The sequence below is a fragment of the Python bivittatus genome, unplaced genomic scaffold (assembly GCF_059951505.1).
Source record: "Python bivittatus isolate LINGU-HERP-01145 unplaced genomic scaffold, Pbiv_v1 ctg000980_np1212, whole genome shotgun sequence".
NCBI lineage: Eukaryota > Metazoa > Chordata > Lepidosauria > Squamata > Pythonidae > Python > Python bivittatus.
In genome coordinates, this window is record NW_028277125.1 from 17,499,450 (window position 1) to 17,525,870 (window position 26,421).

Here is a 26,421-nt window from a genome sequence, read left to right on the forward strand (position 1 = left end):
CAAAAAAGCCTAGATAGTGGAAATTGCGATACCTGAAGACAGAAGAATAGAAGAGAAAGAACTGGAAAAAAATCACAAAACATCTGGATCACCACTTGAAGACCATGGCATTGACAAAATCACCATCAGTCAATTGCAAAAGGCAGCTTTACTTGGAACAGCTTATATCCTGTGACAGTACCTTCAACACCATCAAACAACAACTTCTGCCTATCCCAGGTCCTTGGGAAGAACTCAATAGGTGGATAAAAAATGCCAAATCTTGTTTAAACATCTGGCTGACTGTGCAACCAATAATAATATATTAAACGTGCATGCCATTGAGCTCTCAAAGACTCCAGGCAGCTCAGAACAATCAAAGAAATTACAAGAAAAAGAAAAGGGAAAGGGAAAAGGAAAGGAAAAGAAAAAGGAAAAGGAAAAGGAAAAGGAAAAAGAAAAGGAAAGATAGCAATTGTGATGAAGCCAGGTTTTCACAGCTTTTCTAAACAACAGCAGAATGGGGATCCTCCAGACCTCATTCCAGAGGGCAGGTGCTGCAACGGAGAAGACAACCTTCTGAGGTCCCAGTAGATGACATTGTTTCATCGAAGGAACTCAGAGCACACCAACCCTGCAGAATCTAATTGGCCGGGCAGATGCTACGGGAGACAAGTGGTCCCTCACGTAACCAGGCCCTAAATAAGCAAGCAAGCAAGCAGCCTCTCGGTATGCCTATAATGAAATAACTTACCAAAAAGCCAGGGCAAAATTTCCACAAATCAAGCTAGTTCATGTAGTTTGTGTCAGGGCTGTTCTCCACAGAAACCTGTTCTTAGCCAAGACACAGTGTATAGCCACCAAGAATAGCTATAGGACAAATGATACAATCCAACAAGCACAGAAAGAAATGCATTTTTTTTCCAAAAAGAAAAACTGGCTCAGTGTAGGATGATCAATCAGCTCCCCATATAACGATATGCTAAATAAACAGTCCTACACTACAAGATCCGAGGAATATCCAGACAGTTAAACACCCAAAAATAACTTTTTTTTTTTCCTTTTCCTCAGATCAGTACCTTTAGGCTTCTATAATATGTTGGTCTGAAATGAATCTTTGGAGACCCCAAGAAAGAAACTGACAATTTTCCTGAGGATCTTTTGCATCGATATTACAATACTTTCTTCCATCCGGTGTTTTCAGTTTGGATCAAACAGTTAAGCCCATCAATGGAGTCCTCTTTCAGATTTGCAGATATTTATATTTCTTAAGCCAGTTCATCATTGTATAACATCCTCCCCTGATTGGAGACCCTCCAGATGTGTTGAGACTTTAAACCCAGAATTTCCAGCCAATCTTACTTGTTAATCATCACTTGACTGCATTTGCAACTCTTCCCCTGGTCATTGTTATTTATTCATGGACATTTCTCTTTGAATGAAACCTGAAAGCTATGAACTGGAAATTTATATGCAGTGAATGAAAGACAAATGAAAAAGATAACTCTGTTTCACAATTCTTAATTAACCTATGCAGCTTATTGTTGCAGAGTGCCAGATTGACTACTAACAGACAGGATGTTAAATAAATGTTAGATAAACCCTTTTGGTTACATAGTCCATCTACGATGGTAGAACATCAGTGTTTAATAACTTTATACCTTGAGATTAATAACAGATGGCATCTGGTCCTAAAACCCAGTTTGTGAATGTCCCTGTTGCATATATCGGGATGCTGTTGATAGTCAAAATCCTGAACAAAAATATTTATTCTAGACCAGCATGGCAACTTCATTCTGATATTTCTAGTCAAACTTGTGGACTGCAGTACATTTCACGATGTAGATGAATAAAACCCTATACAATACTCCTTGTTGTGAGAGTCAATAAATAATGGACAACTCGGTTCCTTCAAATCACTCTATCTTTCCCTCTGTATGGTACTTTTGGAACTTCTTTTACCCCTTTTTCATACCTGTCACCTTAAGAAAAAAATTGGCACAAAGTTAAAAAAAAATATTTTGTTACCTAACTATTAACCTTTTCTGTTTAAAAACATAACCTTTTTTCCCAGTAACCATATTCCTGATTTATTTGGAAAATTGGGCCAAAGAAAAGATACCACATGTTATTGTTAAAATACACATCAGAACACTATTAATGAAATTATTAATTATTAAAATTAAATTTTAATTGATTTTCCTTCAATTTGCTTTTTATGAATATGTTTTAAATAAAACTTGTGTCCTTCAACCTTATGCACCTTACCATTTTTTTTTCAGCCTTTGTCATTATCAAATCTTTAGCCTTTGTAAAAGCTTCTTACTATGTAGCATCACCATAGTTCTTTCATTAGCAAGTCATAGCAACAGGAATGTACAAAGCAGTCAAAATCTGGTGCCTATTAAGATTGTATGTCTTAATCAATTCCAGTGCTTTAAAAATAAAAGCAGGAGAAAATCTGCATTTTTTGACATAGCTTTGTTTGCAATTTTTCCTAAAATTCACTTTTTAAATATCCTAAATGTATTCTGCTTTCTAAGAGTAACCCTAACCCTAACTATAAGTTGCCAAATGCACTTTCTTTTTGAAATACATAATTCCTAGATGCACATTTTCTTCTTTGAGTTGTTGAACCTAGTATGACAGACTTCAGTGGATAATGCTCATTCCATGCCAAAGTTTGAGAAAGCTTTTATCTCCCACTGAAATCCGTTGAAGATTTTTCCATAGCAACAAATGCCTTAATAAATTTAATACATAAGTCATGTCCACATGGATTAATATATTGAAGGGTTTCTTCTTAAATTATCAAATTCTTAATTTGCAGGATTATCTGTTGCACATGAATATTTTCTATGTACCACAAAAAGACAATTTTAGATGCATCAGTTCATTGTGCCTATTATGCTACTGACCGGTATGAGCACTGGGGATAAGAAGAGAAATAAGGGATCTCATCTTTGTTTCTTTCTTTAGATCTCTTCTGTTTTCCCCTGACTGGAACAATCTTAGTCCTGCCCCTTCAGCTTGTTTCCAATAGAAAGAGTGCTTTCTAATTCTGCTTTCTCCCTGTTAGCTCTTCGAGGTAGGAAACGACAGTGTGAGGACTACTGGAACTCTGCTTCACTGTTATAAGATTTAATAACAAAATCTTGAAAGCCTGTCAGATTTTCCTTCTGCACATTCTTACACCAAACAGAATCAAGGGAGGAATATCTTGAGTGTCTTCCTTACCCCACCTTCTTTTCTTGCACTGGTTCTTGCACTTCTTCTTCAAGGCTATCTCCATACTCCAGTTCATTTTGATTTACCTCAAAGACTAGGAAATCAGCTCCACAGGAAGACTAGAACTACATTTTATTGAGATTGGTTATAATAATAAAATCTTGCAAGTCTGATTGTGCTGTACCTTCCTACCTTCTTATACCCAGTGAATCAGGGGGATTTCTGCCTCAGCTGCTTCTGAATATTATCTTCTTTCCCAAGGTTTAAAGAATGTTTTACTCCCCTGTGCCTAGGTAATGGTTCTTGCACATTTCTGTCAAAGTCATCTTCATTACTCTGGACATCCTGTCAGAAGATGCACACAGTAATTAATGCAAATTAAGACTAAATAAATAATAAAATATAAATCCTGAACTCCCAATCTTGTTGTGACACATGTTCAGAGGAGAAATTGGTGGTTGTCTTTCCTGCTGGTAGGTGATACTAGGAGAGACAGGATAGGATAGCAGGGAGGCCACCATTTCCTTTACTGAAATTACCCCATATTAAATTGTACAAGGGCAGCAACTCTGCCTAGTTTTGCTGTTAAGGTGGGGCAAAGGTTTGTTTGGGTAAGGGAAGCAATTTAAGTCTAAACAAACAGACAAATTAACCCCTAACTCAAGAAAAAGAGGGAAACACATTAATGTGGTCATGAGGAAGAGCTCTATGATAAATCTAGACAAAACATTAAAGTGTGAACATCACACTGATGGCAAAGATACTTATTGTCAAGTCCATTTTTATTCCCAGTTGTAACATATGATTGTGAATGCTGGATCATCAGAAAGGCTGGGCAAATAAAAACAGTGCCTTTGAAATTGTTGTGGAAGACAATTGTTGAGAATTCCTTTGACTACATGAACAAATCATCCAGTGCTAGGTGATATAAAACTAGATTGCTCTCTAGAAATGCTAATAATAAATCTAATGCTTAGATGTTTTGGAAAATATAATGCAAAAACAAGAATCATTGGAAAAGACCCTGATGCTTGGAAAAATCAAAGGCAATTGAAAAAGACGCCAACAAAAGACCAAATGGCTTGATGTTATCATTGGTGACACAAGTATGAGCTTACAAGAACTCATAGAAACAGTTGCAATCTTGACAAAAATATATACATTGTTTATGAAGAGTCAGAAGAACTGAACAATTGAATATCTGTGAGTAAAACCAACTCCATTAAAAATGTATATATAAAAATGTATATATAAGATATATAAGGATTAAAAAGGCAAATAATGTTTATTAAGGAAGTTACAGGTTACAATGGTAAAACATATTTCAACATGCCTCTAGACATATGCTCTGTTCCAACCTTTTAATGAATCTGTAAAAGTCAGCAGCATTGTTAACAGATGGAATTCCACTTAGTGATGAATCTATCTTCTTTGGGTCTGCCTTCTATTCTGTCCCTGCATGAATCTAGGCATTAAGGCTGTGTAGAGATCTGGATCTGAAAGACAAAATATGATTTGGAGCATGTCACATGACACTTTCAGAAACATCTTCAACTAAGCATGTATTTTTCCTGGAAAGACTTGCCAGCTATGGAGAACAGCCACACAAATCCAGAAAAAAAGCATAGCTGGTTTAAGACATTTCTAACAGGTGCAGCATACATGCCCACACAGACTTCAAATCACAGTTTACTCTTCAAATCTGGATCTCTGCACAGCACTACTGGAAATGTATTTTTTTTTTCTATATTACATAGTTAAATGTGACTTTTCTTTCAAAGTACAGTGGTACCTCGGTTCACAAACTTAATTCGTTCCGCTATTCTGGTCACGAGCCAAATTGGTCGCGAACCGAATCAAATTTCCCCATAAGGTTCAATGTAAATAAGGTTAATTCGTTCTGACCCCTACGAACGTGGTTGCCAACCAAATTGGTCACCAACTGAATCAAATTTTCCCATAAGGCTCAATGTAAATAAGGTTAATTTGTTCTGAACCATATGTATTTTTTTTAACCACAAAAATATGAAACAAAGTACAGTACAGTACAGTATGAAGAGAGAGAACACTAACCTTGCTTGAGGTGACACCAAAAAGCTTCACAGCAAGTGTCTGTCTGTGACCGCGATCTCACCTAGAGGAAGCCATGACCACATGTCAGAGCAGGGAAGATGGCCACGGGTTGTGTTCGTCACCCGATGCAGAGTTCGCGAACAGAAGCAAAATTTTGCGAACGCTGCTGTTCATGAACCGAATTGTTCGTGAACAGAAGCGTTCGTGAACCCAGGTATTACTATATATATTGTATCTAAATCCATATTGCCACATTATTTAAAAGCTGCTAAAAAGTGTTATATTGTTTATGGGTACAACAGAAATGATTCAGCCAAATCTGGAACAGGTTTAGAGAAGGACATGAGCTAAGCAATATGAATATGACTTAATATGAAACTAATATTAATATTAATTAATATTAACATGAAACTAAGAAATATGAATAAAACTAGAAAGAACTGGAAATGTTGTGTTGAGAAGACTGAGGGGGAATGTGATTGTAGTCTTCAGGTATCTAAAATCATGTTACAGAGAAGAATACTAAGACTGTTCCCTATCATCCTAGAGGGCAATTCACAGAGCAATTGTCTTCATTTACAGATTGGCTGATTCCAGATAAATGTTAGTAAAACATTCCTATCAGCGAGAACAATTTGACAGTGAAATCAGTTACTGAGGTATGGTGAGTTCCCACCACTGAATATGTTCACACAGAGACTGGAGAAACTTATGTCAGGACTACTGCATGGAACAGGGACTGGGCTCAATGGCTTAGATAAGCGTTTCCAATTTTGTGCTTGTAGATGTAAAGTCTAGAGGATGAGTATGTTCCAACCCATACTCATCCTCAGCCTGAAAAGCATAGATTATATTATCTCCTACATTAATTCACTAAAGCTGAATTCTTATACCTGGCTCCCATGCAAGAGTTTATCATATCCATGAATACTATCACATAAAATGTATAATATTATTTTCCTCTTAAATTAAAACCTGAAAAAACAATGACATTATTCTCATACAGAACTCTAGATGCACATCAGAGGCCCCCAGGCCCAGACATTTGTTACAATTTAACCATATCTATCTATTTAATTCAATTTTTCTTTCTTTTTGGTCTCTGAACTAACTTATCCTGTGATGTTGGATTCCACAAATATAATTTAATGCATTTGCACTCAACTGCAATACTAACATGCCACCTACCTTGGTTAGGTTTATGTTTCCCTACTTTCTATCCAGCTTTAACAATCTCCATTCAGGGACTTATATTATATGAGATGCTCAATGACACTTTCAGTGTCAAGTGTGTGTGTGTGTGTGGTGGGGGAACACCTATCCTTAGATTTGGGGGCCTTCAGGGCCTGAATCTGTTTGATTTGTGCATACTTACTCTAATCCATCCTGAAGTCTTTCAATACACATGCTTTAACTTGAGTGGAGAATTCAAAGCATCAATTCCTTTTACGTTTTTAATCACTGAAAAAAGTGAAGGCCAATTGGCATTTATTCCTTTTATATAGTACCTCCTTACATGTGTGTGTATGTTTATATATCTATTTCAATTTTAACCGTTATAATATTGTGTTTTTCTTTTACTTATACTCAATGTATTATTCCAGCATGTTATTTACTGAACATTCTAATCCTGTCAGAATCATCTAGCAGTGCAATTATCATTTTTAATACTTTAATATACCACAAAGGTATAGCCTAAGTTGGAAGGTAGCATCCAATAAACCTCTAGTAATGTGACATCCAGCATTCCAACTGTAGTCGACTTTTCACTGTTCAGTTGATATATCTTGATTTGAGATCTCTGGGTACTGCTTCTGTCTGGGATGAGGGAAGCATTGAGGTAAAACACTAGGTCACGGGTAGGGTTTGTGTGTCATGCCAACAGTGAAATCCAATCAGTGGTGGAATTAGAAAGTGTTATTTTAAACCCATTGAGTTCTAGCTTTAATTTGGATTTGGATTAAACTATCCTTCAGTTTTCAGCAATGTTGTGCAAGTAGGAAACAAAATAGTCAACTCTTTAAAATATTTAATATGGAGGCTCAAAACATATTAGCCTCTACTCTGTGTGTGTGTGTGTGTGTTATATCTATCATGCTCTTAATGTTTTCATTTTAATGAAATGTTATTCTAAAGAAAATCATGAATGAAGAATAATTCAATAGGCCTCCCTTCCTTTTTTTTTTTTAAGCATAACATGCCTCCTATCTAGAAGACCAATATCATTGTAACTATCTTAGAAGCAAACTAAATCTGCAAATGTGTGTTTTGTAAGTTGGAGCCTCAAGCTGGGGCCATTGGCAGGCAAAAGCTAACCTGAATTGTTGTTGGAATCTTCTCTTTGTGTCTTGGCAAAGAGAAATGACATTGATATTTCAATCAGCAGCTAAGAAGAAGCAAATAAGAAGTCTTAGAAAATCAGTACTATCGTGTGGAGAATAAATTATGGAAAGGTCCTGGTTATCTTTTTCTTTTATTGGCCAAATAGCTTTTAGGCCTTGTCTTGGGGAACAGCTGGTGGTTTGACCCTCAAGCAGATTATGGGGAGGATTTCAGATTCTCTGTAAATACTGGCCTTCAGCCTTTTAAGTTTAGTTGCATTTCTGGTCAGGATTGTTGAAGACTATCCTGCTTTAGCTTCTAGTACTGCCACCTTCTGTCTCCCAGCTTATCAAGAGACTAGTAAAATTAGCAAAAATGAGGTGGTGATTCAATCCTTCCCATTGATGGATATACAGTACCTTTTATTTTTCCTGAAGAGCTGTCTCCAAGAATCTAGCTGTTCTAATCCATAGGCACATGAGCACAAATCATAGCAATAATTTCAGTACATGGACAGGTGACCTCTTAAGGTTTAAGGTTACAGTTAGAACTTTGAAAGCAAACTGGTAATCAGTGTAATTGGTACAAAAGAGGCTCACAGATATTTTTACACTCCTATCAGCTTTTGTATGTTCTGCTTCCACTACCATATTTCTCAAGCTAGGCTTAAAGACAGTCTAATTTTAAACATATTAAATTATTGTAATTCAGTTTAAAGAGAAGTTTCCAAATAGTTGAGTGTCAGTAGTTCCAAATAGTACTGAAATCCAATTTCAATAGTTCTAAATAGAGCTGTAGATGCTGTATCAATGTTAAAGAATTATTTTGTCACTTCTGCCTCTTGGGCTTTTCCAGATAGCATCAACATGCTAATAAACAGTATTTAATTGTTTTAAAACAAAGCTCCTATTAAACAATAAATTTCTGAAATTTGCAGACAGATTTTATTTTAAAAAAAGATGTATGGATAGAGAGCCCTCCCCCCCCCCCAAAGTCCTGCTGTGCTGCCTCATTGTGGTGGTGGGCAGGTGTTCCTTGGAGGGATGGGCAAAGAACTTGAGGATTGTATGCCAACAGTATATATTCTCATGAAGGTCATCCCAGCTGCTCAGCTAAGGCAAGCAGGTACCTATGTTGGGCTGCAGCAATATAAGAAGATGCTGGAGGCAGATGGTCACTTTAATGACAATGGCAAAGGCATCAATTCATACTGCACAGGAGAAGGCAATGATAAACCACTCCTGTATTTTTACCAAGGAAACCAGATGGATAAAATACATAAAATGATTGACGATGTAGTGCTGGATAACAGGCCCCTCAGGCACTCATGGCACGCAACCTGCTACCGAGGAAGAGCTGAGGATCACTCAGAGTACTAATGGCGTTTATGACATGGTTTTAAAAAAGCTTTTGGGACATCTCGTTGCTGATACTGTCATAGAGGAAAAGAAAATCTGAAGCTACAAATTACAGTAGGGACATGGAACATAAGAAGCATGAACCCAGGAAAGTTTAACACAGTGAAGTATTAAATGAAACAACTACAGATTGACATCTTAGGAATCATTGAATTGAGATGGACTATGATCAGACACTTTCAATCCGAGGTTCACTTTATTACTCAGGACATGAAAAACAAAGAAGGAACAGCATTGGAAGGGTATAGCAAGAATGGTACTTGGCTGCAATGCAATCATTGACTGAATATTATTGATTAGACAATCCTTGAATATGATGATCATTCAGATTTATGCTCCAGCCACTGATGCAGAAGAAGAGAAGGTTGATGAGCTTTATGATCAAGTTCATATTGAAATTGACAGAACATGCAAGCCAGAAGTGCTACTTGTGATAGGAAACTGCAGTGCCAAAGTTGGAAACATTAAAGAAGAAGATGTAGTTGGATTAAAAAACATTAAAGAAGAAGTTGTAGTTGGAGGAAACCAAAATGAAGCAGGAGATTGACTTCCTTAATTTCTGCCACTCCAACAAATTCTTCATAGCTAACCCTGTCTTCCAACAACCAAAATGATGCCTCTGTACATAGACATCACCAGACAAAATATATAGAAAACAAATTGACTCTATTATTGCTAAAAGAAGGTGGAGGAGCTCAATTATGGCATCAAAGACATGGATGACTGAGTGCTGACTATGGAACAGATCGTGAACTGCTCACGTGTAAGCTCCAAGTTAAGCTAAAGAAGACGAAAGCCAGTCAGTTTCCCTGATATGATCTTGAACACAAATGCACCATTTTCAAGAAGAACATTAGGAATCACTTTGACCTCTTGAACCTCATTGATAGAGAACTAGAGGAATTACAGAATGAACTGAAAGAAGTTGTTAAAGATGAATGTGAAAAGAGCATCCTGATTTCCAAAGAGACATTTTTACCAGAATGCTTTCAGTTAGCAAGCAACAACAGCTGAAACACACCACTATGAACCTCTGGAGCACGTAGAGTAAACATCATACTTGCAGTGCAAGCTGACTCTCAGGGTGAAAGAGAATTTCACTCCAACCCCAGTTCCAAATCACCAGACTTGATACAAGGCTCATTGTACTTATAAGTTTATTAGTCTCTCTCAATGAATATATCCTGGAAGAATGAATATTAATGTCAGAAGGTCCTTTGGTTCCCCTTAAATATCAGTCAGATCATTTGGTGTCTTTATAACCCAGCTATAAAGCAGCATATATTTCAAGGTGTATCAGGGCAGATTTTGTAGCTTTGTCTGAATGCCAACATCTTTTTGACCTTTACTAGAAATTAAACACAACTAGAGATTAAATTATATTTATAAGTAAGCATCAGTATTAGCTGTTCTTTAGCAAAATGCTACCATTAACTGACTTTTCCCTCCCTTTCTCTCTGTATATGTACATTAGACTGTAGTGCATTCTATATTAAAAGATATGAGGCTGAAGATACTGCTGCAGAATGCCAATCAGTTAAATGGGAAAATAAGAAATTTTCAGGCCTTGACCTTGTATGAGGGTGCTAATCTGGAAAGCTATAGAGCAAAAGTGGGCAAGTAAATCTCCCAGTTTTGTCCGCCTAGTTTCTCTTTACAGCAGACATGAAAGAGTGGAATATTGCCATCACTAGAGTCTGCTGTGATTCTGTTATCTTCCACTTTTTTTTTTTTTTTTCTGAAGATGGGAAGGATACTAAGTAGAATTTTAAAGGGGATACTGCTTACCTGCTCTTCAACTACCTCTCTTCCTGAACTAGTTGAGGTATTCTTGACAATGATGCTGCATCTTCTTCCTTTCTAGTTTCATATTCACCATACATGCACAGGCTGCGGTATCAGAAATAACTCAGGAACTCATGTCCTCCATGACATGGAAACTTTGAATTTATCCCACTTGGGATCAGATGCCACAGTTCAGCCTAGCAGTGGTGTCCACAGGATCTCACTACATTTGTCAGAATGATGAACATTGCAACTTCCACCCTTTTTGGGTATGGCTGAAACTTCATGAACCACATGGAAGAAAGGGTGGAGCTTGCATCACATGGCCATGACTCCACTTTTGTAAGTCTGAGCCCCTTTCCCTGCCCCCAGGACAGCACTGCATCTTGTGTTGTGTGAGATATTGGTTGTGGAAAATGGAGCAAAAAAATTGCTCAGCTCTCAAGGAAGACATTATGCTCAGGCCTAGCTTCACCACAAGGCAATTCTACATGGTTGCCTAGGCAACCTAGACTTCCTAGGAAACTAGATGGGCCAATGTTCTTTCTAGACCAGCAAAAGGATTCATCTCCACCTCATTTGTAGCATGCTTTTAAGTACTCTGCAAGGGGAAAGATATGGAGACCAAGAAATAGTCAAAGAATTTCATACATAGGGATCAGTAGGTATATTATAATCTTGGTGAGACTTCATACATCAAATATATTATTTACAATGCTCTTTTGGCAGCAAGTTAAACCTTGACATGAACAGATTCAGGTGCACGTTTTAAGTCTCCACATTGCAGCCACCTAGTGGTAGAAAAACAGCACAATTACCAGAAATAACTGCACAGTCCTGTGCATATTTGTTTAGAAGTAATCCTATTGCACTCACTCACACTCCCTTCCAACAAAATGTGCATACAGTTGCAGTGTAAAATTTGTTGTTACTGTAAGCAATATTACAAATGAAATTCTTCTGTTCTATTGCTAAGCTGTTCTTCTGTTTTCTTTGGCACTCTATATTCACAACTTCAAGGCTCACAAAATGTAGAGTGTGTAATTTTCTGATGGCCAGTGTCTCAAGTGAACACTCAAGCATTTCAGAAAACTAGTAAGGAGATGCATAAACTAAAGTTCCAAAACTTTGGGGCCAGTCCCGGACCTCTTCCAAAAGTTGCTGTTGACTTGTAATTTTAGTTTGAAAGAACAAGAAAACTGTAAAATAGGTGGACAGCAATCAAACTGACTGTATTTAATAAATTATTTTTTAACTTCATTTAAATTCAATTAACTTTAAATGTTTGTCCTGGACCCATTGACATCTGGCCCTACTCACATCTGCAGGCTATTGGCATGTCACTCAAAAGCTACATGGAGTTCTTGATCCAGACAACCTTATACAGTTATACTCCAATGTTTGAAACATTACATTTGCAAATACAAAAGAAGGGTGACAATCTCACAGATTGTCTTTCTGATCATGACTGCTGCTAATTATATTTTGAATAAAGGGAAATATTGGAACATAAAGGCTCATATGAGGAACAGCTACAGGGACTCACAAGGAAGCTTAAGAAGCTTGCAGTGTGAGGAAGATAATTGGATTCCATTCTTCCTTGAGATATTCTGAGCTTTGAAAGTAGGTTGGCAGAAATGAGGATAAATCATTAATATTAGCCAAGCCCATTTCAGAATCAAAGCCAGAATTGTTCCACCATCCAGAAATGAAGTACAACTACCACCTTCAGATAACATTGCTTCAACTTCCCTCTTCCCAGCACATTTGTTGAGATTGGAAAAGATGGCTAATCTCCCAGCATTATCTAACTGTGCCACCTATAATCTTCTAGATACAATGGCCATATAGATATAATACAACTGTGGACCATAAACAATCTTAGACGATAGACTGGCTTTCTCATTTGCTCCCCGCTTGTTCCATTTCCACAACTTGGTAAAATGTCTGGTGTTCCACATCATATGAATGCATCCATATTTTTTGAATTTGGAAATTAGCCCAGAAGTACCAGGATAAGACATTTGGCAGCACCTGTAGAAACACCAGTATTCCAAGACCTGCAAGTACAATTCAAATATCTTTATAGACATCTATGTATTTACAGATATTTTAGATAAAATCTTAGTTCCATATGAGGCTTCAATTATCTATCTATCTATCTATCTATCTATCTATCTATCTATCTATCTATCTATCTATCTACCTATCTACCTACCTACCTACCTACCTACCTACCTACCTACCTACCTTTATATCAGCCAGCTAAGGCCAGAGTTACAAAGTGGAGAAGCACTGACCTGTGTATGTCAGCCTAGTGAGTCCATGGAGCAGGGACATAATCTAGAGAAGTCTACATTATTGTAGATGAGATAATAATCAGCTTCTTCTGTTCAGTTATCCTGTTGTGGGTCACAAAATACAAAGTGTGAGTTTGAACAAAAGCAAACTGAAGTGCAGACATTCAAAGAAACTGCTGTAGAAATGAGGATCTGGGGTGACTTTGTAGGAGTCTCACAAATCACAGATTGGCTCACGGAATAGGCTTACTGTGCTCAGTTCTACAATCAGATACAATGGAACCAGCCAAATTGTAAAATTCAGAAAATCCAGTTGCCCAAAGGCAACTCTGTATTCTTGTTAAATTCTCTCAGTTCCTGTACAATAAGCCAAACTCAAAATTCTGCTTTCTTTTTTCACAATGAAAGAGGTAGGTGGAATACACATGTAAGTTTCAATTTGGGTCACCCACTTAATCTGGAGATTCAGTTTATCCCAACCTAAAATGATGCTTTCTGGGAAGCTCTACTATTTCTTGCAAAATGAAGCTGCCTTTCAACAGTGATCCTGTGAGAATTTTACTTTTAAAAATTGTCTATTTTAATTTGGCATAGACCCTTTTCATTGTATCCCACTCTGGAACTGGAAGGATGAAGGACAACCTGAAAATGTGTTCGTTGGTGGGGGTCATGATAAATAACAATAGGTCAGCAGATCAACCTGTCACGCCATAAAAGAGTTCACATTTTCAGCCGTTCTTCTAAAAGGACATCTACATTACTTCTGTCAGGTAACATCTTTATGATTTCAGATAGGTTAGATTGAAAAATACTGGTTGGTTCAAAGTCAACAATTAAGCTTTGTTGTCTAGTGGGGATTGTAACTTCATTCTTAAAAAAGTACAGAATCATAGAACCTAACTGGTTCCTTTTCTGGTAAATAAATGGCCAGAAACCAGGAGACTATGAGATCTAGTCCTGCTTAGACATGAAGCCATCTGGATGACTTTAGGTCAGTCTCTCTCTCGCTTAGCTCTAGGAAGAAGGAAATAGCAAACCACTTTGTTGGCAAGAAAACTGCATGGACTTGTCTACGGAGTCAGCAGGAGTCAAAACTGATTTGAAAGCACAGAATTATATTCATCAATGACACCCATTTTCTGCATAGGCAAGGACCCCTAATTGCCATTCTTGATGACAGTACACATAACTTGCTTCTTAAAGTCAGAATGTATTCACTGGTCCAAAAAGAACAGGAAGCCATCTCAACAGCAGATTTCTTTGATGAGCTAATGACTTTCTCATATTGGATGTATCAAAAGTGCATGGGGGAGGCAACATTCCAGATGTTGAATTTTCTGGACCTCTTGGCTGTTATCTACCAGTTGCCTGGAGATTTGCAGCTCAGTTCTAATATGAGCCAAGAATGATGCTTCTAACACTATGCAACTATTCTATGTTTTATTGGCTGATCCTCAGCAATCATTATAGTACTTCTGTAGATTTCCCCAGTGAACTAATGGTCTATCTTACCAGTTTGCTTTTGTTCCAGGGGGGCAAAATCCTGAAAAATCCTAAAAGATTATCTTGTGGCTGGGGAATGAGAGAGAGCGAGCATGAGAGTGTGCTAGCTTTCTTTACTACCATCTCTCAGATGTTTGAGTGGTAGAAAAATGTTTCCCTTCCCCCATTCTTTTTATCTGCTACTGATACAATGATTTGTGTATCATAAGGGCAACCAGATATCAATAGCTAAGGGATTATTTCTGTTATTAAAGAGGGCAAGCTCAAAGCTTTTCTTGTTCAGCTAAATTCCTTGCAAACACAGCAACTTAATCGTTCTGACAATTTGCAAGCAAAATGTGTCCCTAAACTGTTAACCTCCAAAAGTAGCTGGCAACATAATAACATCTGAGCTATCTGTCATTGCAGAGAATAAAGGTGTTTGAAAATGGAATCCATTAACATTCTAGCTTTCCCTTGCCTCTCAAATGCTTGGAAATGTTTCCATGTTTCCCTTCAGACTAGGGGTGTGAAGAATAGAATAATCTTTTAGGTACTGTTTAGAATTCTTTCTGAAAATAATATTTGCTAGTAAAGTATGTGAGCATGTATGGGAGGGAAGACTATTTATGTAAATTCTTTTTTTTCTAGCTTGTTCCTCATGCCAATACATCCCTATTATCCCTGAAAGATAATGACTTGCCCAACCTTATACCACTAGGTTTGAATTCATATGTGCAAAATGTCTTTAGCCTAACTCATGTGTTCAGGACCAAACAGCATGTGATGGCGATAGTGGCATGCAGTTGAATCTGGTAGGATTGTAGTTAGGGCTGGATTTTAAAGTCGTGGTCCAGGTTCCTGTTGACCACCCAAAAAGTGCCAGGTGCTCTGGATAGCAACAAACAGATTCAACATCTACGCATATGGAACTTTCCTTCTGAAGATGCAGGTGCTCAAGATGTGAATGATTGCATGTGATTAGCTATTCCCTTTTTCTATTTTATCAAGCCTATTCTCATTTTACACATGCATTCACTGATACAATATCTGATAAAGCTTTCTGATTATATAGTAACATATTTAGAAAAGCATACCTTTTTCTATATAATTTTTACATATAGCCACTGTTCATGATTCCTCCAGTAACTTTCATTTTTGGATGAAGATCGAGTTATACATTCTTTAAATAAATAAATACTGGCCAATTTCTGTAAAAGTGCACTACATACAGTGATTATTTTGGCTCTGTAAGGTATGTAAGGGCCCAGGGAAAGAGTTTGAACCCAAATCTAAATCAAATAAGGCATATTCTCACAGGAATTACTCACTCTTAAACAACGACAACCCATGTAACAGGTTCTTAAAAGAATAATGGCAATACAGAATATCCATATTTATCTCATTGGTGAGAGCCATGAGCTCAGAAGTGAAAGTAAACACCTCAGTTGCCAAGAAGTCTGCATTGCGACATGTATAGTCTGCTTCCTGATCATAGAGGGACTGTAGCTTAGAGAAAAGGTACATGCTTTGCATGCAAATGATTCCAGGTTCAATCTCTGGCATGACCAGTTAACAAGGTCAAGTAAAGCACACTTCTTCCTGAGCCTCTAGAGAGCCACTGTCATGCAGAATAAATAAAGAGCTGGACAGGCAAATAATCTGAACTGCTATAATATACATTTTAAAGATTAATACATGTGGGGCACTTGTACTGGAATCTCATAACACTTAATACTGCAATGTACATGATGTTTTTCAATGTTTTCCAATGTTTTCATATGGTAGAAAGAACAGAAGAAAGGCTCAATTGTGCTTTTAAAGTTAATGTGTGAAAATTTTCCAAATGTGCTGCAGAAACATGTTGGATCGATGCAGAAAATCAAAAGAAGCCAATTAATTGCTACACCAATACACCAACTCTCTTCTTCATGTATTTAGAAGCAGTCACCAAAGTATCTTGTTATGGTCTTGAAGAAACATTTTCAAATAACCATCATTATAAAAAAAGCAAATGGAGTATGTTAAATTGCGATCCCTTCAGTTTCGAGAACAAATGTTTCATGATGTATATCACAGATGTATGTTTGTTGTTGTTGTTTAGTCGTTAAGTCGTGTCCGACTCTTCGTGACCCCATGAACCATATTGCGCCAGGCCTTCCTGTCCTTCACTGCCTCCCTGAGTTTGCTCAGTTTCATGCTCATTGCTTCAGTGATGCTATCTAACCATCTCATCCTCTGCCATCCTCTTCTCCTTTTGCCTTCAATCTTTCCCAGCATCAGGGTCTTCTCCAAAGAGATCTCTCTTCGCATTAGGTGACCAAAATATCTGAGCTTGAGCTTCATTATCGATCCTTCCAATGAGCAATCAGGGTTGATTTCCTTTAAGATTGACTGGTTTGACCTCCTAGCAGTCCAGGGGACTCTCAAGAGTCTTCTCCAGCACCACAGTTCAAAGGCATCAATTCTTCGGCGCTCGGCCTTTTTATGGTCCAGCTCTCACAGCCATACATTACTACTGGAAAAACCATAGCTTTGACTATGCGGATCTTTGTCAGCAAGGTGACGTCTCTGCTTTTTAATATGCTATCTAGGCTTGCCATAGCTTTCCTCCCAAGGAGCAAGCGTCTTTTAATTTCATGGCTGCAGTCTCCGTCTGCGGTGATCTTGGAGCCCAAATAAATGAAGTCTGTTACTGCTTCCATTTCTACCCCTTCTATTTGCCAGGAATTGATGGGTCCAGATGCCATGATCTTAGTTTTTTTAATGTTGAGTTTCAAGCCAGCTTTTGCACTCTCCTCTTTCACCCTCATCAAGAGGCTCTTTAGTTCTTCTTCACTTTCTGCCATTAGGGTGGTATCGTCCGCATATCTGAGGTTGTTGATGATTCTCCCTGCAATCTTAATTCCGGCTTGTGATTCTTCCAGCCTGGCATTTCTCATGATGTACTCTGCATATAGGTTAAATAAGCAGGGTGACAGTATACAGCCTTGTCGTACACCTTTCCCTATTTTGAACCAATCGGTTGTTCCATGACCGGTTCTAACTGTTGCTTCTTGGCCCGCATACAGATTTCTCAGGAGACAGGTAAGGTGGTCTGGTATTCCCATCTCTTTAAGAATTTGCCACAGTTTGTTGTGATCCACACAATCAAAGGCTTTTGCATAGTCAATGAAGCAGAAGTAGATATTTTTCTGGAACTCTCGTGCTTTCTCCATGATCCAGCGAATGTTGGCGATTTGATCTCTAGTTCCTCTGCCTCTTCGAAACCCAGCTTGTACATCCGGTAGTTCTCGGTTCATGTATTGCTGAAGCCTAGCTTGTAGGATTTTGAGCATAACCTTGCTAGCATGTGAAATGAGTGCAATTGTGCGATAGTTTGAGCATTCTTTGGCATTGCCCTTCTTTGGAATTGGAACGTAAACTGACCTTTTCCAATCCCGTGGCCACTGTTGCGTTTTCCAAACTTGCTGGCATATTGAGTGCAGCACTTTAACACCATCATCTTTTAGTATTTTAAATAACTCAGCTGGAATACTGTCATCTCCACTAGCTTTGTTGTTAGCAATGCTTCCTAAGGCCCACTTGACTTCACTCTCTAGGATGTCTGGCTCAAGGTCAGTGATCACACCAGCGTGGACATCAGGGACATTAAGATCTTTCTTGTATAGTTCTTCTGTGTATTCTTGCCACCTCTTCTTAATCTCTTCTGCTTCTGTTAGGTCCCTGACTTTTTGTCCTTTATCATGCCCATCTTTGCACTAAACGTTCCTTTCATATCTCCAATTTTCTTGTAGAGATCTCTAGTCTTCCCCATTCTATTGTTTTCCTCGATTTCTTTGCATTGTTCATTTAAGAAGGCCTTCTTATCTCTCCTGGCTATTCTCTGGAAATCTGCATTCAGTTGCTTATATCTTTCCCTTTCACCCTTGCTTTTCGCATTCCTTCTTTCCACAGCTATTTGTAAAGCCTCATCAGACAGCCATTTTGCTTTCTTGCATTTCTTTTTCTTTGGGATGGTTTTAGTTGCTGCCTCCTGTACAATGTTACGGACCTCCGTCCATAGTTCTTCAGGCACTCTGTCTACCAAATCTAATCCTCTAAATCTATTCATCACCTTCACTGTGTACTCACCAGGAATATGATCTAAGTCATACCTGAGTGGTCTAGTGGTTTTCCCTACATTCTTCAATTTAAGCCTAAATTTTGCAGTAAGAAGCTCATGATCTGAGCCACAGTCAGCTCCTGGTCTTGTTTTTGCTGTCTGTATAGAGCTTCTCCATCTTTGGCTGCAAAGTATATAATCAATCTGGTTTCGGTATTGACCATCTGGTGATGTCCATGTGTAGAGTCGTCTCTTGTGTTGTTGGAAAAGAGTGTTTGCTATGACTAGCTTGTTCTCTTGACAGAACTCTATTAGCCTTTGCCCTGCTTCATTTTGTACTCCAAGGCCAAACTTGCCTGTTATTCCGATTACTCCTTGACTTCCTACTTTAGCATTCCAATCCCCTATGATGAAAAGGACATCTTTTTTTGGTGCTAGTTCTAGAAGGTGTTGTAGGTCTTCATAGAAGCGGTCAACTTCAGCTTCTTCAGCATCAGTGGTTGGGGCATAGACTTGGATGACTGTGATATTGAATGGTTTGCCTTGGATACGCACTGAGATCATTCTGTCGTTTTTGAGGTTGTACCCCATTACTGCCTTTCCCACTCTCTTATTCACTATGAGTGCAACTCCATTTCTTCTAAGGGTTTCTTGCCCACAGTAGTAGATATAATGGTCACCCGAATTAAATTCACCCATTCCCGTCCATTTCAGTTCGCTGATTCCCAAGATGTCGACGTTCAATCTTGTCATCTCATGTTTGACCACATCCAGCTTGCCTTGGTTCATAGATCTTACATTCCAGGTACCTATACAATATTGTTCTTTACAGCATCGGACCTTCTTTTCGCTTCCAGATACATCCACAGCTGAACGTCCTTTCGGCTTTGGCCCAGCCGCTTCACTCTTTCTGGAGCTACTTGGAAATGCCCTCCGCTCTTCCCCAGTAGCATATTGGACACCTTCCAACCTGAGGGGCTCATCTTCCGGCATCATATCTTTTAGCCTTTTAACATTGTCCATGGGGTTTTCTTGGCAAGGATACTGGAGTGGGTTGCCATTTCCTTCTCCAGTGGACCACATTTTGTCAGAACTCTCTGTCATGACCTGTCCGTCTTGGGTGGCCCTGCACGGTATAGCTCATGGCTTCACTGAGTTACGCAAGCCCCTTCGCCACGACAAGGCAGTGATCCATGAAGGGGAGATGTATGTTAGATTTGGACAAATCCCAAAAGAGATTGTTTAGACAATTTTGGACAACCCCTTTCTGAAATAAAGCCAAACTCATTTGGCTTCCATCTAAACTTGTACCTGCACAAAACTCTGTTCCAAGTGGTATATCCAGAGCTTTGAGGTGGTCTTAGAAAAGCAATCTCCTTGGACAGATAGTACAGAGATAGGAACACTGAAGAGAGTATTGGATTATAGTATGCTATCTGACAAGCAGCTATGACCAATTTAATTAGGATATGATTCTTCTTATTATAATTTGCTGTATGTAACTCTGAAAGCTGAAAGTTCTTGGCTGAGATTGGCTGAATTTTTTTTTTCTCTTCTATTTTTGATACAGAATGCTCATCTTCATTTATTGAATGTAATTTATATTACTTTTCCCTCCTATTCTTTTCCCTCCTAGAAAATATGTTTTCTATATTCAATATAGTACAATTTTCTTGCTAAATACCTTAAAGAAATCATCTGAACATTCTGACTCATGTGATTGTAAGTTTGCAGAACTCTTGACAATCTGGACCATTACATTAAGAAAAAGGCATCAACATTTTTTATGAATGTCCTTTGTTCAAAAACTTGATTGCAGTATTTATCCTACTCTACTTCAAAGGAGCAGGGTGAGTGGGGGAGCAGAGATATCTATGGGACTAATGAAGTGCTTTGTTAAGTTAACTGAGGCAGAAAGATTGTATCAGACAATACATTTATTTGTCTGGTGTAATCAGACTATTTCTGAAGCTATGGGTTGTGACATTGAGCCAAATCTTGATGTTTGTGCACATGCTAATGCATATACAATTTATTTGTTATGCTGCAATTTTAATTTCAAATAGAAATAAGCATAGAGTGATTTACTGGTAGAGTGATTTATAGTAGAAAAATATAGCAGATAATATATCACAATTTAATGCCTCTTTCAGTCATTTGTTAATCAGTTTTGGAGGTTTACTGGGGTGACAAACAGGGTTTTTGGGGGAAGGGGGTCATGTAGCCCCAGGGTCACAGATTGTACATCTTTGGGTTGAAGGAACCTGATAACTTGTGGTATCTAGAACCCTCTCCTTGTAGCACCAGTTTATATTGGCTTTGGTTGGTAAACTGTGAGGTTCAAAAGAAAATAAATAAACAAGTAGATCTATCAGCATCTGAAGTCTCCCTCTCTGATATATTACCCCTATTGAACCTACAGAGAGTGTGCTTGTCTACTTCTTTCGGGTAGTTGTCAGATACTTCATGATGCTATCTCCTTTAAATGCAACTGGATTTCTTGACAGAAAACCTTGCTTGCTTTTTGTACGTAGTATGCATGCATTGAAGCAGTTCAGTAAAAGCTTTGGGGATTCCTCACAAGTGTGTGGATATCTTGTTTCTGGTTAGTATTCAATAGAAGCATTTCACGTAGAAACTATTTCTTCCTGTCCCTAGTTTCAATACATTGTATTTGTCAGCACAGAGTGCTATTTCCCCATTCTTTATATAGCTCAATTCCTTTGGTATTCAGTTGCCTATTGGGCATGATTTGCTTCCCCATTTCTTTTTTTAAAATATTGTTCTTCATCATACCTGAGTGATGCTATATGACACATAGATGTGTGAAGAGAGAGGGAATGGCAAGAAATATCACATAAAGATATGATATATATATTTTGGCTGTGCTGTATTTTTGATTTCTGTGGTGAAAAACAAAACGGGACAATGTGTAGTGGGATCCTTGTACTGCTTTTACTTCCCTTAACACTAGAACCCCAAGGTAACTTTCAGCTTCTTGCATTCTGATCTACAGAGTGAGTCTATGCAAGGTATAATATGTCTACAAGAGGCATTATGGGGAAAAGTGGACCTTAAGAGTTTGATGTCAATCCAGAAAGCCTTCTTCTGTAAGGCTGCTTAGCTGCTTGGCTTTCAGGCCTCTAATTTGTGGGACATCCTACTAGAAAGACACCTGAGGTACCTTGATGCCTACTTTTATTGTCTTTTTAGCACTGGGAAAAGATGGATTTATTCCTCCAGGCCTTCTAATATTGACTCTCTATTCATGCAGCAGTGGAGACTTTTAATTAATGCTTTTGGATCTACTGCCTAGTGACAGCTTTAACTGATTGTTCAACTTACTATTTTACTCTGAGCGTATGCTTGTATGCATGCATGTGTGAAGTTTATTTCTTTAAGGATTTTGCTCATGCTATTTTTAGTTTAATCTTTCTGGTCCTTCCTTCCTTCCTTCCTTCCTTCCTTCCTTCCTTCCTTCCTTCCTTCCTTCCTTCCTTCCTTCCTTCCTTCCTTCCTTCCTTCCTTCCTTCCTTCCTTCCTTCCTCAAGCCACCCTGCAAAATTGATACACATTGTTAAATATACAGATTTATACTAGCAACTAAATTGCTAATACTGGGTATAATATTGCAAAGTGACCTGAGATGCCTCATTGCTTCCCTGGTTGGTTTTTGAGAACCTTTCTGTACCAAACACACATTTAAAAAGTTAGGATTCTATTAAAATATGGAAAATAACTCATGCACGAATTCTCTTCTGGAGTCCAGCATGAGAGCTAAAAGCTTTGTAATATCTTCCCCACATTTTTGGCCTATTCTTAGTCTTCCCTTAAAAGCAACTTCCAATTTGGGTTTAGAGTTTCCTAGTTGTTTTCCTGGTCTTGCACTAAAGACAGGGGTGGGGTCGGGGATTAAATGAATGGTACTGGGAAGGAAGGGGAAAGATGGGGAGCGAAAATTAAGGCAAAATTTGTCTACACATTCTCCAGTCATGGCTGTTAGTTGCATCACAAATGAATCAAAAGATGAAACAGGGACATATTGACTGAAATGGTGATCTCAAGTTAAGTCCAACCCTTAACGAAGTACAATATATCTGATGTTCTAAAGTGATTATGCTCTGGGTTTACTTGTTCTTTATAGTTTTGGGTGCTGCTGGTGTTGGTGGAAAATTCCAAAATAAGTGGGTGCATTACAAAGGGAAAAAATTGAGTTCAACACGGTAGTATTGTCAGCAAATAAAAAATCAGGACAGTTATTGTATGAACTTGCAAATAACTGTTAACAAAGACATCACACTAAGTTAAAAAGAAGATGATAATAATAATAATAATAATAATAATAATAATAATAATAATAATAATATTTTGACTAAACACCCTATGTTTAAATGGATCAAAAGATAAACTAATATTTAGAAGATGGTTCTACTGTTGTCCAGAATTAAATAAAAAGAATAAAAATATAGTTACATCAACACCACCATTTCAATTTCAATCAAATCAAATATCTTTACTGGGATCAAAGACCAGTATATAATAAAACTCAGTAATATAATATATGATAATAATAAAATTAACTGGGGATATCAATCAGTTGGCTGCACATTTTGCATACATCAAAGGAGAATTTTGCTACATTCAGAGGAACAGAGTCATGAGTATCTGAAAGTAACAACTGTAAGTAAAATTGATCAGAATGACAGAGATTTGCTTAAATGTGGGGTTACCAACTCTGATCATGTGCCAGCATAGAGACAGATAATATATTTAACAGTTTTGATAGCTCTTTCCCCGCATGGGCAGAATCTTTGTATCTCCCTTCTAGGACTGCAGTAGGAAGGGCATCAAACTGAACCAAGGAGAATGCCATCCTATGAGTAGTGACAGTAATTTGACTTAGGTATCTAGCAGGTCAAAGGAGAGTGAACAAGGTGGTCAGGAGCATATCCTTGGAAAGAGATGCCAGGTTTAATTAGATATCATTATTTTTAATCCAATGCCTCAACATTACTAATGCATGTTCCTACCCAAATGCACAGAACTAAGCTAATGAAAATCTAAAGAACTCTTTTTTTTTTTTTGCCTATTGCTTTGGGTCAGGATGACGCAAAGCTGCTAATAATGATCCAAGACCTACAGAAACAAAGTATATTTTGGCCCAATATGTGAAAATGTATAACTAGGTGTTGGTCTCAGCGTTACTGATGCTAGCCTCACGACAAAGAATTGTGTTTGAGACACAGCAGGGGATTTGAAATGTGTCCCTAAGAAATTTGGTCTGAGCTGTTTCTAGAGGATCAAAAGAACTATATGGGTCCAATTGGGCACCAAATAACAGCTGTGCTTTAACTTTATCTGAGGACATTTGGAGTGCAGCTGAGATGAATAAAGTCCTTTACTACTGAAAAATGATTGCAATGCTGCTGTAGTTCTTTGGGCATTTCATACTACATATTATCTGTGCATTCTACATGAGGTTGTGACATGAAAAATTGTGCCTCAGTATTTAAATGATTTAACCTGCTCAATCCATCTTCTTAAAAAAAGACAGAACTGGTACAATTTGCAAGATCATATTCTTTGGGTTGCTTTCTATGTTATGAGGATGACTATAAATCCATACTGGGATATTCCATGCAAGGAAAAAATATTTGAATTAAACTGTATTGTAAACCAAGAACCTTTTGGGAAGAAAAAAAGATAAATAGCTTGAATTTGTCTCATCCATGAATGTAATAGGAGAACTTCCATTCACTCCAGCATGTTTTCAGCAGGTCACATCACTGTTTGCATAGATAAGGCTACAGAAAATAAAAAACAGAGAAGTGAAATCCTCCTAGGATTCTTCTTAATGATCAACTAACCCGAACAGCAAAAGTCAAATATTAATTCCGTGTGTAGGCAATGTTTGCTTGCAAATTACTTAGGATAGGTGTGGGAGGATTTCAGATATTCAATTATACTATGTGTTATTAAATATTTATGGAAAATCTGGCTTTCAGTTTGAAATTTGGCAGTCCTCAGTCACACATTTACTCCATATGATTAAATAAATAAACCCTGACAATGTCATGGTGGTATATAGGGAGAGAAGGGTCTGTATTTTGTACCCGCTCCTCCCTGTAAATTTCTAAAATACAACAAGGTATCTTTGCATTCGGTACATTTATCCATTGCAATATCCTCCCCAAGTACAGAATATTATTAACTATTTCAGTTAACTATTTTTATACTGATTTTCTTAGTTGAATAAATGACGCCTATCCTCTCATAAGGAGAAAGTGAAGAAGTTCACTAAAGGAACAGACACTATCTGATCCCTGCAGACCCCAGATGAAGGTTAAGGTCATCCTTAAAGACTCAAGTTTAAAACTCTGGAGAGTTATGGAGATACCTCTATAACTACTAACTACTACTAACTACTAACTAACTACTAACTACTACTAACAATACTGAGTTACATGGATTAATGGTGCATTTGGTATAAAACACTTTCCAATTATCTGAGGAATGTGTTATGATTTATTACAGCCTAGTCTTTTACCTGCAAAACCCTGCTTGAAATGGTTGCCATGGCTGGGAGGGGGAGCTACCTATTCACAGAATGGCTATTGACCAGAAGCTAACTAATGAAGTTACTCTCTGCCACTCTTTCTAATCTTCCAGAAATGGTCCCTTGTCATCTCAGTGACAACCTTTGAATGGACAGATAAGCTGTCCTCCAAACAAAGCACCAGGTTGCAATGATCCACCATTTGTATATTCTACAATATATGCAGCCCAGAGTTATTCTTGGAAACAAAGATGATAGTAGATATATTTTTAAATGGTCTAATAATGAGACAATGTCTGGCAGGAGTCAAGGAAGATATTCGTGGATCTCCTGATGCATGTAGATCAGTGTTTTTCAAACTTGGCAGTTTTAAGATATGTGGACTTCAACTCCCAGAATTCCATTGTAGCCAGAATTCTGGGAGTTGAAGTCCACACATGTTAAAGTTGCCAAGTTTGAAAACACTGATGTAGACATTATTTTTTATATTCCCTAGATCTGGGGGTGGGGGGTGAGGGAACAGAATGTGAGATGTTATATTTTTGAAAGTTGATATATTACTGTTGTTATTATAATTATTATTTAGATTTATAGTCCACCTTTCATTTTGGAGCTCAGGCAGCATACAGAATGCTCCCTTCTCCTATTTTCCCCCACAACTGTGTGAGGTAGGTTGGACTGAGAGAGAAAGTAACTGGTCCAAAGACAGGCAGAGAGCTTCTGTGGTTGAGGGTACATTAGAACCTGATCTTAGTCCAACACCTTCATCACTACAGCAAACTGACCCTCCCCTGCCCCCGAAAATCCACTGGATTTCAAATTAGCAATGTTCTATATGAAAGGCAAACATTACCGCATACTATGGCTGGTGTGGGTCTTCTGGGCTGTGTGGCCGTGGTCTTGAAGTCTTGTTTCCTAACGTTTCGCCAGCACCTGTGACCGGCATCTTCAGAGTGCAGGAGCACAGACAGGAGCAGTTCTCTCTGTGCCCAGGGTGATGTGACCCTTTTGTGGGTATTTATAGAGATCTGAGGGGGGGGAAGGAAAGGGGGGCAAAACGTTAGGAAACAAAACTTCAAGACCACGGCCACACAGCCCGGAAGACCCACACCAGCCATCATATGCCGGCCGTGAAAGCCTTCAACAATACATTACCACATACTCCTTGCAGCA

The 26,421-nt window shown here is 38.0% G+C and overlaps 1 long non-coding RNA gene across 6 annotated transcripts in view; it reads right to left on the reverse strand.

Annotated features, from left to right (window-relative positions):
- Nucleotides 1-3,471: 3,471 nt before the first annotated feature.
- LOC103060482 (uncharacterized) overlaps nucleotides 3,472-26,421 on the reverse strand; it is an 84,478-nt gene continuing 61,528 nt past the window's right edge. For 2 of the 6 annotated variants that reach the window (XR_015794363.1, XR_015794361.1), the window contains 2 exons: nucleotides 13,106-13,207; nucleotides 10,183-11,596 (listed from right to left, as the gene is read on the reverse strand). This is a non-coding gene — a long non-coding RNA (uncharacterized LOC103060482). Of the gene's footprint in view, nucleotides 3,553-4,565; nucleotides 4,704-5,280; nucleotides 5,337-10,182; nucleotides 11,597-13,105; nucleotides 13,208-23,215; nucleotides 24,497-26,101; nucleotides 26,277-26,421 lie in introns of those variants that run through there. The other 4 variants (XR_015794365.1, XR_015794362.1, XR_015794364.1 and 1 more) reach the window with 4 other exon arrangements.